Here is a 9,087-nt window from a genome sequence, read left to right on the forward strand (position 1 = left end):
GTTAAAGTTTCATTGGAACGAAGTTACGGAAAAAATCAATTAACAAACGGAGACGTAACACTATCTTTTATTCAAACAGCATTACATGCCGAATGTGTGTCTCCTGGTGTGCCATCACTATAAAGGGATTAGAGTATACTAAACTTTACACGTTATATAGGCTACACTAAAATGACGTACGTTTTTTGGGGATAGTTAAACGCGACATTAATTTCTTGAGGACCTAATAGAACAGTATTCAAACATTTAGGTGAAAACTGTGTATTCAAACTATCACATGTTGAAAAGACAGTATGATCTAGGCTGTAGAATAAGATGCATACATGTAGACCCTTTGCTGTACAATGTAGGCCTGCATATTGTGGGCACTCTAGCCAATTGAGATCTGATAAAACTGGATTACAGCCTATTTTTATGTTGATATTAAGGGGAATTCCTGAAAGTAATTTCAGAACGATTCCATTTAATATTCGTCCTGGAGGTCTGAGCAAAAATTATCCTTCAACAATCGCCGTTCTTTTTTCTGCAATAGCTAAATGTTGTGTTTTGTTTGCGCGAACTTTTGTAAAGACGTATAAGAAACGGTATGTTAAATGTGTACCAAATTTCATAAAAAGAAAAATCGAAGTTAGGGAAGTATATATATATTTTAATATATTCAGTACAACTTGGTGCGTAGAAGAATAAGACGAAGAAAATCAGACGAACTTTGGCATTACGTATATAAGATTTGGCTGCACGGATTTTATTGAAATTCAGTATGTGAGGTAAGCAAACTGAGAGGCAATATAGGTGAGAAATTCAGAAAAAGTGCATGGAGGGAAACTAAGTTACAGATAGCTGAAGATCGCAATTCGTTGGTTCTTGTAAATAACACACTGTTTGCCGAGCGTCTCAAGTTTTTTTTCTTTTTTTTTTCTTGGCCGCACGACACACTACCGTGTGTTTTTATAATACTCAGTATTTGTCTGTCGTGAAAAAGCGCATTCACTATACTATAGTACTCTCTAAATGCGAATGCGCGTGTGCCTTACTATCTAAGTGCGCATTCACTTCATTTCAAAGGATGTAGACACAATTAAGGCAGATGTAATTATCTTTAGTAGACATTTTGTACAATATCATATTAAAAGCTTATCAAAGTTTTTAAAAAGCCTAACGTTAGTTCGTAGAATAATATAAGTTTATGTTTTTATGTTGATAAGCCTCCAGTGGCACAGCAGTATGTCTGTGGACTTACAGGTTACAATGCTAGAAATCGGGTTTCGATGCCCGTGGTAGGAATAGCACACATAGTCCATTGTGTAGCTTTGTGTTTAATTACAAACAAACAAATATAATGAGAATGTTAAGTACAGTAAAGTATAGCTCTAACTAAAGCAAAAAAGTTATACAATTTACAGTGTTAATTTATCTCTTTATCGAATATAGGCCGTGCTAAATAAAAGCTTAATTTTAACTAATGCCGTTCAAAGATACTGAACCCTGTATGGTCAAGAAAAATGTTCAGTTAAATTTGTGTGATGATAATTATTACTCTTCACATTGAAAGTGTATGATAAACCAAAATGTATTTGGAATATCTTGAAAATTGTGAAGAAAGACAAAAATAAGAAATCATATAACCCGAACGTTTTCAAAAGGTAGATCTTTCTTTATCAGAGATTTGTTTGTACATATATGTGAAAGCTTTATTTTCTTTTTCACCAGAGGTGAAATTGAAATGACAGTTTGTGACGTAGAGGCCTAATGCACCTCTGGTAAAAAAAAAAAAAAGAAATCTTTAACATATATGTACAATCATTAAATGTCATAACATTATTCAAATACCTAAATTAATTTAGGTTACTATGTGGTGAAGTGAAACGGACTCAAAACCCTAAAGATATAGATATTGCCTTTTTTGAACCTATATGTTTTCTTACCATCATGGCTGAGAACTCCGATGATATCCTCAGTAGTCAGTACTACTTCGTACATTTAACAACTGCAGGAACCGGAAATGACCTTATGGTAGCAGTGCGGGCTATGATCCTAAGGTCCTTTGTTTGCGTTTCGGTTCATCCACTCCTAAAAAAACCTCACGCTCTGCACTTTGGAGCCGTGGGCAATATTGACTAGCTACTTTTCCTGTAATCTATCAGTTCAGAATTTGAGACGGCTGGCTTTGCTTGATTATCCGACATATTCAAACCAATAAAAAGATTAAAAAGTATGGCAACTTTAGATTCCTTAATGATGTCATAGATGACTCTGTTAAATAATACAACGATTGGCTACGTTAAGCGCTCATTAATTTTCTGCGCAGGTTTTCTTGCTCGTGTTGTGAGAAGTCTGTTGTCATACTTAGCGTTATAATTCCACGTACAGAAGGTGTGATTATTGGAGTAACAACTATTCTAGTTGAGTTTAGGGCCTGAAATAGAATATTTTATATAACTTGCACAAATGTTAAATACAAAAGAATAAGGAAAATAAATATGTAAGTAGTGTTACATTTAAGTTTTAGCGAGAAGTTTTGTTAGAGGAAAAAATAAAAAAACAAATCTTAGATCCGACTAGTTCAGCTGTCACTCTCAGTCTCACACAGTCACACTCACAGTGTCATTTCTAAGGAATACCATTTCTCGGAAATTCTCTATTTGTAGATAAGCCTAAGCATTGTAAGTAGCGATATGTTTTTTTCCTTTGTAACGAATAAAAATGTTTTTTTTTTATGTTATTTAGCACAAAGCTACACAATGGGTTTTCTGCGCTAAAATTGAGGTAGTAATACTAATAGTATTGAACGGTAATCATAAGTTATAACTTATTGTTATTATTTTTTAATTACAATTTTGAATAGATTGTATATCATTTTTAAATTTTATATTATTCAGTTTCTTTGTCGACTAGACTATTTCTACTACTACTACTAGTAAAGTTTACTCAGATTACTGATTTAGTTTTTATGAATTTCCTTTGTCTATAACGCATAAGACTTCATAATCATATTGCAGTTAACAAAAGCAAGATTACTTTTCTTATTTTTAACAAAAATTTATGTTTAATGCATTAAAAAACCCAATGCCATATTTTGATGAGTTTGTTTTTAAATTTGATAACATGAATGATAGTATTAATACTAATAGGCCTATAATTTGTATTTGTAATTTGATAATTTGTTGACATTGTCATATGATATGTGAGTCATGGGGCATGAACAGAAGATTTGACAAGGCCACCAATAAAGCTGAAATTGAAAAGGTTTAGCTTACTAAGTGGACAGACTGTTTTATCTGAATAAATCACTTTGTGACAATTTTATTATTCACTAACTTTAATAAGGATGGTGTAAAGTTTCTTATGTTGGTTAACAGAATAATACAATTACAAATATAACTACTCTTAAGCTTTGGTCACAGTTTTATGAAATAAGGTAAGTTTCATTCAAATGAAATGGGTTATCTTTTCCTTTTTTATTTCACTAATTGTTTGCTTATTAAATTTTTTGGTCATTTGAAATACTTCTTATATATATATATATTTGTAAGATTTGAATCAGTCAAAATGGATATGAACATAAAATTCTAATTTGAACAATATTTTATGTTGTATAGTATGTTGAAGAAAACATTTGCATTTTGAAAGATCAGAGTATGTGAAATTGTAACAGTAATTCTCACAATGCTTACATTCATGTACAGTGTCATATTTCAAAATATTTAAGAAAGCTTAATGTATATAACATTTTTTTATCATTTAGTGGAGAAGCTTTAGTAGTTTTCTACTCAAAATGCAGACATCATTTTGTAAATTCATGTTGATTTTTACAACCTGCCATAAGAGGTAGGTGAAGAAGCACAAAAGCTTTTGAACTATTCATAATTATTAGAAAATACAATTGAATTATTGACAAAAACTAAATAAATTTAGCAAAATGTACCATTTAAGAGGCCACATTATAATCAGCAAGTCATTTCTTGAATCTGGAGCTCTCCAGTGGCTCAGAGGTAAGACTGAAGGTTTATAATGCTTAAAACTGCATTTAAATACCCATGTATTTAGATGCAGCACATATACCCCATTGTGTAGTTTTATGCTTAACAACAAAACAAACACACTTGAATCTGGCACTATACTTTTGTTCCTACCATGAAATATTCCTCATACCTTGTGTTTATTGCATTTATTTGATCCTTTTTTTAACATTACCTCTATTAAGCTTTTCACAGACAAGTTTACATTATGTTTAGTATCATATTGTTATATAATAATAGAAACATAGGGTTCTATGTTGTACTTGTGTAACTTGTATGCACATCAGTATCATTTGTTAATTGTTATTAACATTTTCTGTATTATTGAAAATACATGTCTGTGTTTTGAGTGACTGATAATAAATATTTGTGATAATTAGGATAACTTTTATTCCAAAAAGTAATTCCATAGTTAAATTTTAATTTTATTACATTTTAGTAGATAAAATATATGATCTGTGTGATAAATACTGTTTTATAATATTTGTAGCATAGATTAAAATATGAAAGAAATTATATATAATTCAAAAGTTATATGTAGAAGGTTATAACATTTTAAATACCATTGTCTTTCACTATAAAATAATTTTCTTGATGCTTTATATTTTGATGAATAGGAGAATGCGAGTGATGTGATCCACATTTTTAAAATAAGGATTGAGTAAGGACATGAGAAACTGTACTGTAGGTCCTAATTTAACTTTTGTATTTTAATAAGATTATAATTTGTTGTCATTTTCATTTAAAAAGATATTTAGAAAACTGGCATTTAATAACAGGGTAGCCACAATCCTTTAAAAATTGGGAATGTTTAAAAGGAATCAAAAGTCGAAAAGTTGTGTAACTTTTTTTCTTAGAACCAGCATGTATACTCAATGTTACTTATCTATACCAGTTATTGGTATATTTATCATAATCTTGATCAGTAACTTTGTTATTTTATTATGTTATATAGTGATAATTATTTAATTCCTTATTTTGATGACAGATTAAATCAAATATTTTTTATAAAAAAATGTGATATTTTATTGTCCAATGTCGAGTTGTAATCTCCTTGTTTTATTGAAATTTGTACATAGTTTGAAGTAAGTATGTTTTGAAATTTTATTGCACTTTATAATCAGATTTCAGGCTCAAATGGCATTAATTAAGTAGGATTATGAGGAAAAGTTGATATATCAGTGTGTGTCTTATGTGCATGTATGCACATTTAAAACCTGTGGAATTTTGCATTGCATGTTGAGAAAAAAAAAGGTTTTGGAAATAAGGTAACCATACACTACTCAACATATTTTTTGGAATGAGTTTTGATAAATGGAAATTTTACTGAACTTTGATGTGTAGGGTCCTGGAGGTTTCAATTTTGAAATTTTTGTTGTTTACTAATTAAATCAACCATTTTGATAGTTTCATTGAAATGTAATATTTCTGAATTTGTTGATGATAATACAAAAGGAAGGGATGATACTACAAATAGTGTTTGTTTTATTCAGAGAGAACCAGGATAGCCTTAATGACTGGGTCAGAAATTAAGAAATTAGTTTTAGAACTCTCACTTGGGGACTTAAAATTTGGAAAAGACATACCTGTCATGTGAAAGAGCATTGAAGGTGTAGAAAAAAAAGTGAATCATTTGTAGTTGTTAAGATAAACTTGCTAAGCTAATTGGATTATGGGATTAGAGTACATGTAAGAAAGCTTGTATAACCTTGCATAAGACTTGAGAATCCCATTTAGAATACTGAATGCAGTTTTGGGTCCTTTTCTACAGGAAAAACATTAATTTGTTGGTATAATGATGAGTTTGGATATCAGTAACTTGATTTATATGTCTAAAGCTGTTATGGGTTTGGATAATATACCTGTGGTAGAGTTGGACAATTAATTTGATTAATCAATATAACTGAATACAATTAGCATTGATTAAATTGATTAGTGTCACATGGAATAGTTGATTAGTCAAAATTATGATAAATTGATTAAAGTAAAAAATGATCAACTAATTGAAATTGGTGTTTCCAGTCCTCAAAATTAGGATATCAAGTCCACAGCAAAAAATGAGTCACTGTAATTGCATTAACCCAGATAACATGACAGCAAATGCTGTTGTCCATTCTATAGTGGTTCTTTGCATTCAAATACTGATATTCTTTAATCTTCAAATAATATAAAATGAACTTTTATGTTTGCTCTATATGAAGAAGAATCTAAAATATGTCAAACTATTGTAAATGTCCCTTGGTGGGACAGTGGTAAGTCTATGGATTTACAGCACTAAAATCAGGGTTTCGATTCCCCTTATTGGACACATCAGATACATGGCTTTGCTATTAAAAACACACACTACTGTAAATTTGAAGTAATAAATTTCATTGTTCCTGCTGATACCAAAACATGCATTATTCAAAATGAAACTAAACGTGATTTGACAGAATGCATGTTAGTTCTGGTTTTGAATCACATTTTGATTCAAACAAATGTTTTATTAACTAAACTAATGTGGTGTAAAAGCTACAAAATGAGGAATTATCAATGTTTTAAGCATTCCATGTGAAATATTAAATTATGTATTAGAACCTAGAACCTATATTTGGTTCTTAGCATGTTTTTCACTTGCTAAACATCCTAGAATGATGAAATCTTGGGCAATTTTGAGTTGTAATTTTTTATAATCAAATTCAACTTAGAATTGTCTTTAAGCCGATATTTCATTTAAATAATTACTTGGAATTTAAAAACTGTTTCAAAAATGCAGCACTCTATGTCATCTATAAATTTACTTGTCTAAGGTATAACCATGGCGATGTAGGTTCTACACTTTATTGTTTGAGTTCAAGGATTAAAAAGCATGCACAAAATACAGAATTGTCTTGAAAATATTAAACTGGCAGGTATAGACACAAATTTGACATAAAACAGAAACAGGAAAATTTAAGAACCTTACTGCACAGCACTGTTAAATACTGTAATGCTGAATGGCGTAAACCTTGAGCCCAGGATTGTTGACCTTTGTAATTATATTTATTTTTAGAATGAGTATTATTCATATTCTGTATCGGTATTATTTCATACATATTGCTTTACATTATCATTTTCTCTAATTCTTCTCCCCTTTTGTTTTTGTTCTATTTTTCTGTCCCATGAAAACTGTTTTAACATCTTTTTAACTATTATCACTCTTACATCTTTCATGTAATGCATATATTTCTTTTGTACAAGCTAAACCTGACATCATTGTCTCCAGTTACGATTAACTAGTCTATAGGGTCATCTTGTCTGGAACGTCTGGCTTATGTGATGTCAACATCTGTACCTATATATTCCATTGCACTCACAAGTCATTACTCTTTATTCTCCTGAAGAAGAATAGTCAATTGTTTGAAAGTGCTAGAGTTTTGGGCACTTTTTTTCTGAAATTCATTATATAAATGTATAAATAGATAAAATAAAAAACACCCAAAAATAGTTGTTGGGATTTGTATTCAATATTTCTGTAGATACAACTTAAAATCCCATTTGCCATACTACTTGCAACAGCACACTGCTTGGATAGCTTAAGAGACTGATTCAACCATAATACCAAGATCCCTTTCTTTCATGATACTGTTAAGGTTATTCCCATCCAAATTATACTTATAATTAAAATTATGATAACCCAAATGCATTATCTTGCATTTGTTATAATTAAAATCTATCTGCTATTTATTTGCCCAACTCACTAAATGATCTAAATCCTTTTGTAAATCAGCAGCATCCTATTCACAGCTAGTAACACCCAAAACCTTAATATCATCTGCAAATTTAAGTAATTTATTAACTATCCCTTCATCTATGACATTGTTGTAAATTGCAAAGAGCAAAGGTTCTAAGATTGAGCCCTGAGGTACCCCACTTTTGACATTAGTCTAGTTTGACTGAACTCCATTTATTACAACCCTCTACTTTCTTCCATCCAGTCACTCTTCTATCCAATTAACTAATTTATCCCCCACACCTATAGAGATAATTTTTTTTACAAGCCTTTTATGTGGCACCTTATCAAATGATTTCTGAAAACCCAGATACACCAGATCTACACCCTTATCCTCACCTACATAAGTAGTAACCTTTTCAAGAATATGAAAAGATTTGTAAGACAAGATTTTCCCTTAGTGAAACCATGTTGACTATTCAGTAAAATTCTAAACTTTTTTAAATGACTTTGTAAAGCATCTTTTATCAGACTTTCCAAAACCATCCCCACAACTGATGTAATACTAATAGGCCTATAAATATACTATAATTACTGGGACAATTTATAGTACCTCTCTTGAAAAGAGGAGTGACATTAACTAACTTCCAATCCTCTGGTACCTGCCCACTTTTTAAGGACTGACAAAAAATAGTAGCAAGTGGCTCACATATCCAATCTTTAACCTCCTTCAAAACCATTGAGGAAATATTATCTGGCCTAGGAGCCTTATTATTATTTAAACTTTCCAACTTTTTCCTTAACATGCTCAGAGTTAATGCAGTCATCTTGTTCATCCTTGTTTTCATCTATCAACCATTCAAGATGACGAATACTGTTTAAATCTTCGTTAGTAAAAACTGAAGAAAAAGCAGAATTTAATTATCCAGCCACCTCATAATTATCATATACAACCCTTTCTTTATCATCCCTCAAGGTCCTACCCCCATTCTAACATTTTGTTTACCACTAACTCTTTCAGCATGGGCTCGGTGCCTGGGACCAACCTCGTAACCATTTTGTGCTTGTTATATTATTCATGCTATAACTTTTAAATTAGTAAGCAAATGTTAATGAAATTTGGCAGATTATTAGTAAACATCACAATGCTTTCATACGTAAAATATCAAATTTTTTTTATTAAGTCTTAAGATTTGTAGAACAATGTTTTTCTCGTGTCTTTTTTTTTCTTTTTGCATGTTGTCTATCTATCATGCAAAGTAATATTCATTTTAAGATTAAAGATACTTTTATGAATCAGAAAATTTTGAAATTTCACATGCAAAATCTTTATAAAGTCCATATAGTTATCAAATGTTTCTTAAGAAAAAACTTTAT

General features: G+C 30.4%; 2 protein-coding genes across 7 annotated transcripts in view; one reads left to right on the plus strand and one right to left on the minus strand.

The window, feature by feature from the left end:
• Positions 1 to 2,183, minus strand: part of LOC106460389 (phosphoribosylformylglycinamidine synthase-like) — a 122,173-nt gene extending 119,990 nt beyond the window's left edge. Inside the window, exon 1 of the mRNA XM_022387093.1 lies at positions 1,926 to 2,183. The gene's annotated coding sequence lies outside the window, so the exon portion shown is untranslated. The remainder of the gene's footprint in view (positions 1 to 1,925) is intronic.
• A 152-nt stretch (positions 2,184 to 2,335) lies between these two features.
• LOC106460385 (MAP/microtubule affinity-regulating kinase 3-like) overlaps positions 2,336 to 9,087 on the plus strand; it is a 79,149-nt gene continuing 72,397 nt past the window's right edge. For 3 of the 6 annotated variants that reach the window (XM_022387099.1, XM_022387101.1, XM_022387102.1), the window contains exon 1: positions 2,340 to 2,663. The gene's annotated coding sequence lies outside the window, so the exon portion shown is untranslated. Of the gene's footprint in view, positions 2,664 to 9,087 lie in introns of all 6 variants that reach the window. The other 3 variants (XM_022387105.1, XM_022387104.1, XM_022387100.1) reach the window with 3 other exon arrangements.

This window comes from Limulus polyphemus, unplaced genomic scaffold (assembly GCF_000517525.1).
Source record: "Limulus polyphemus unplaced genomic scaffold, Limulus_polyphemus-2.1.2 Scaffold762, whole genome shotgun sequence".
Classification (NCBI taxonomy): domain Eukaryota; kingdom Metazoa; phylum Arthropoda; class Merostomata; order Xiphosura; family Limulidae; genus Limulus; species Limulus polyphemus.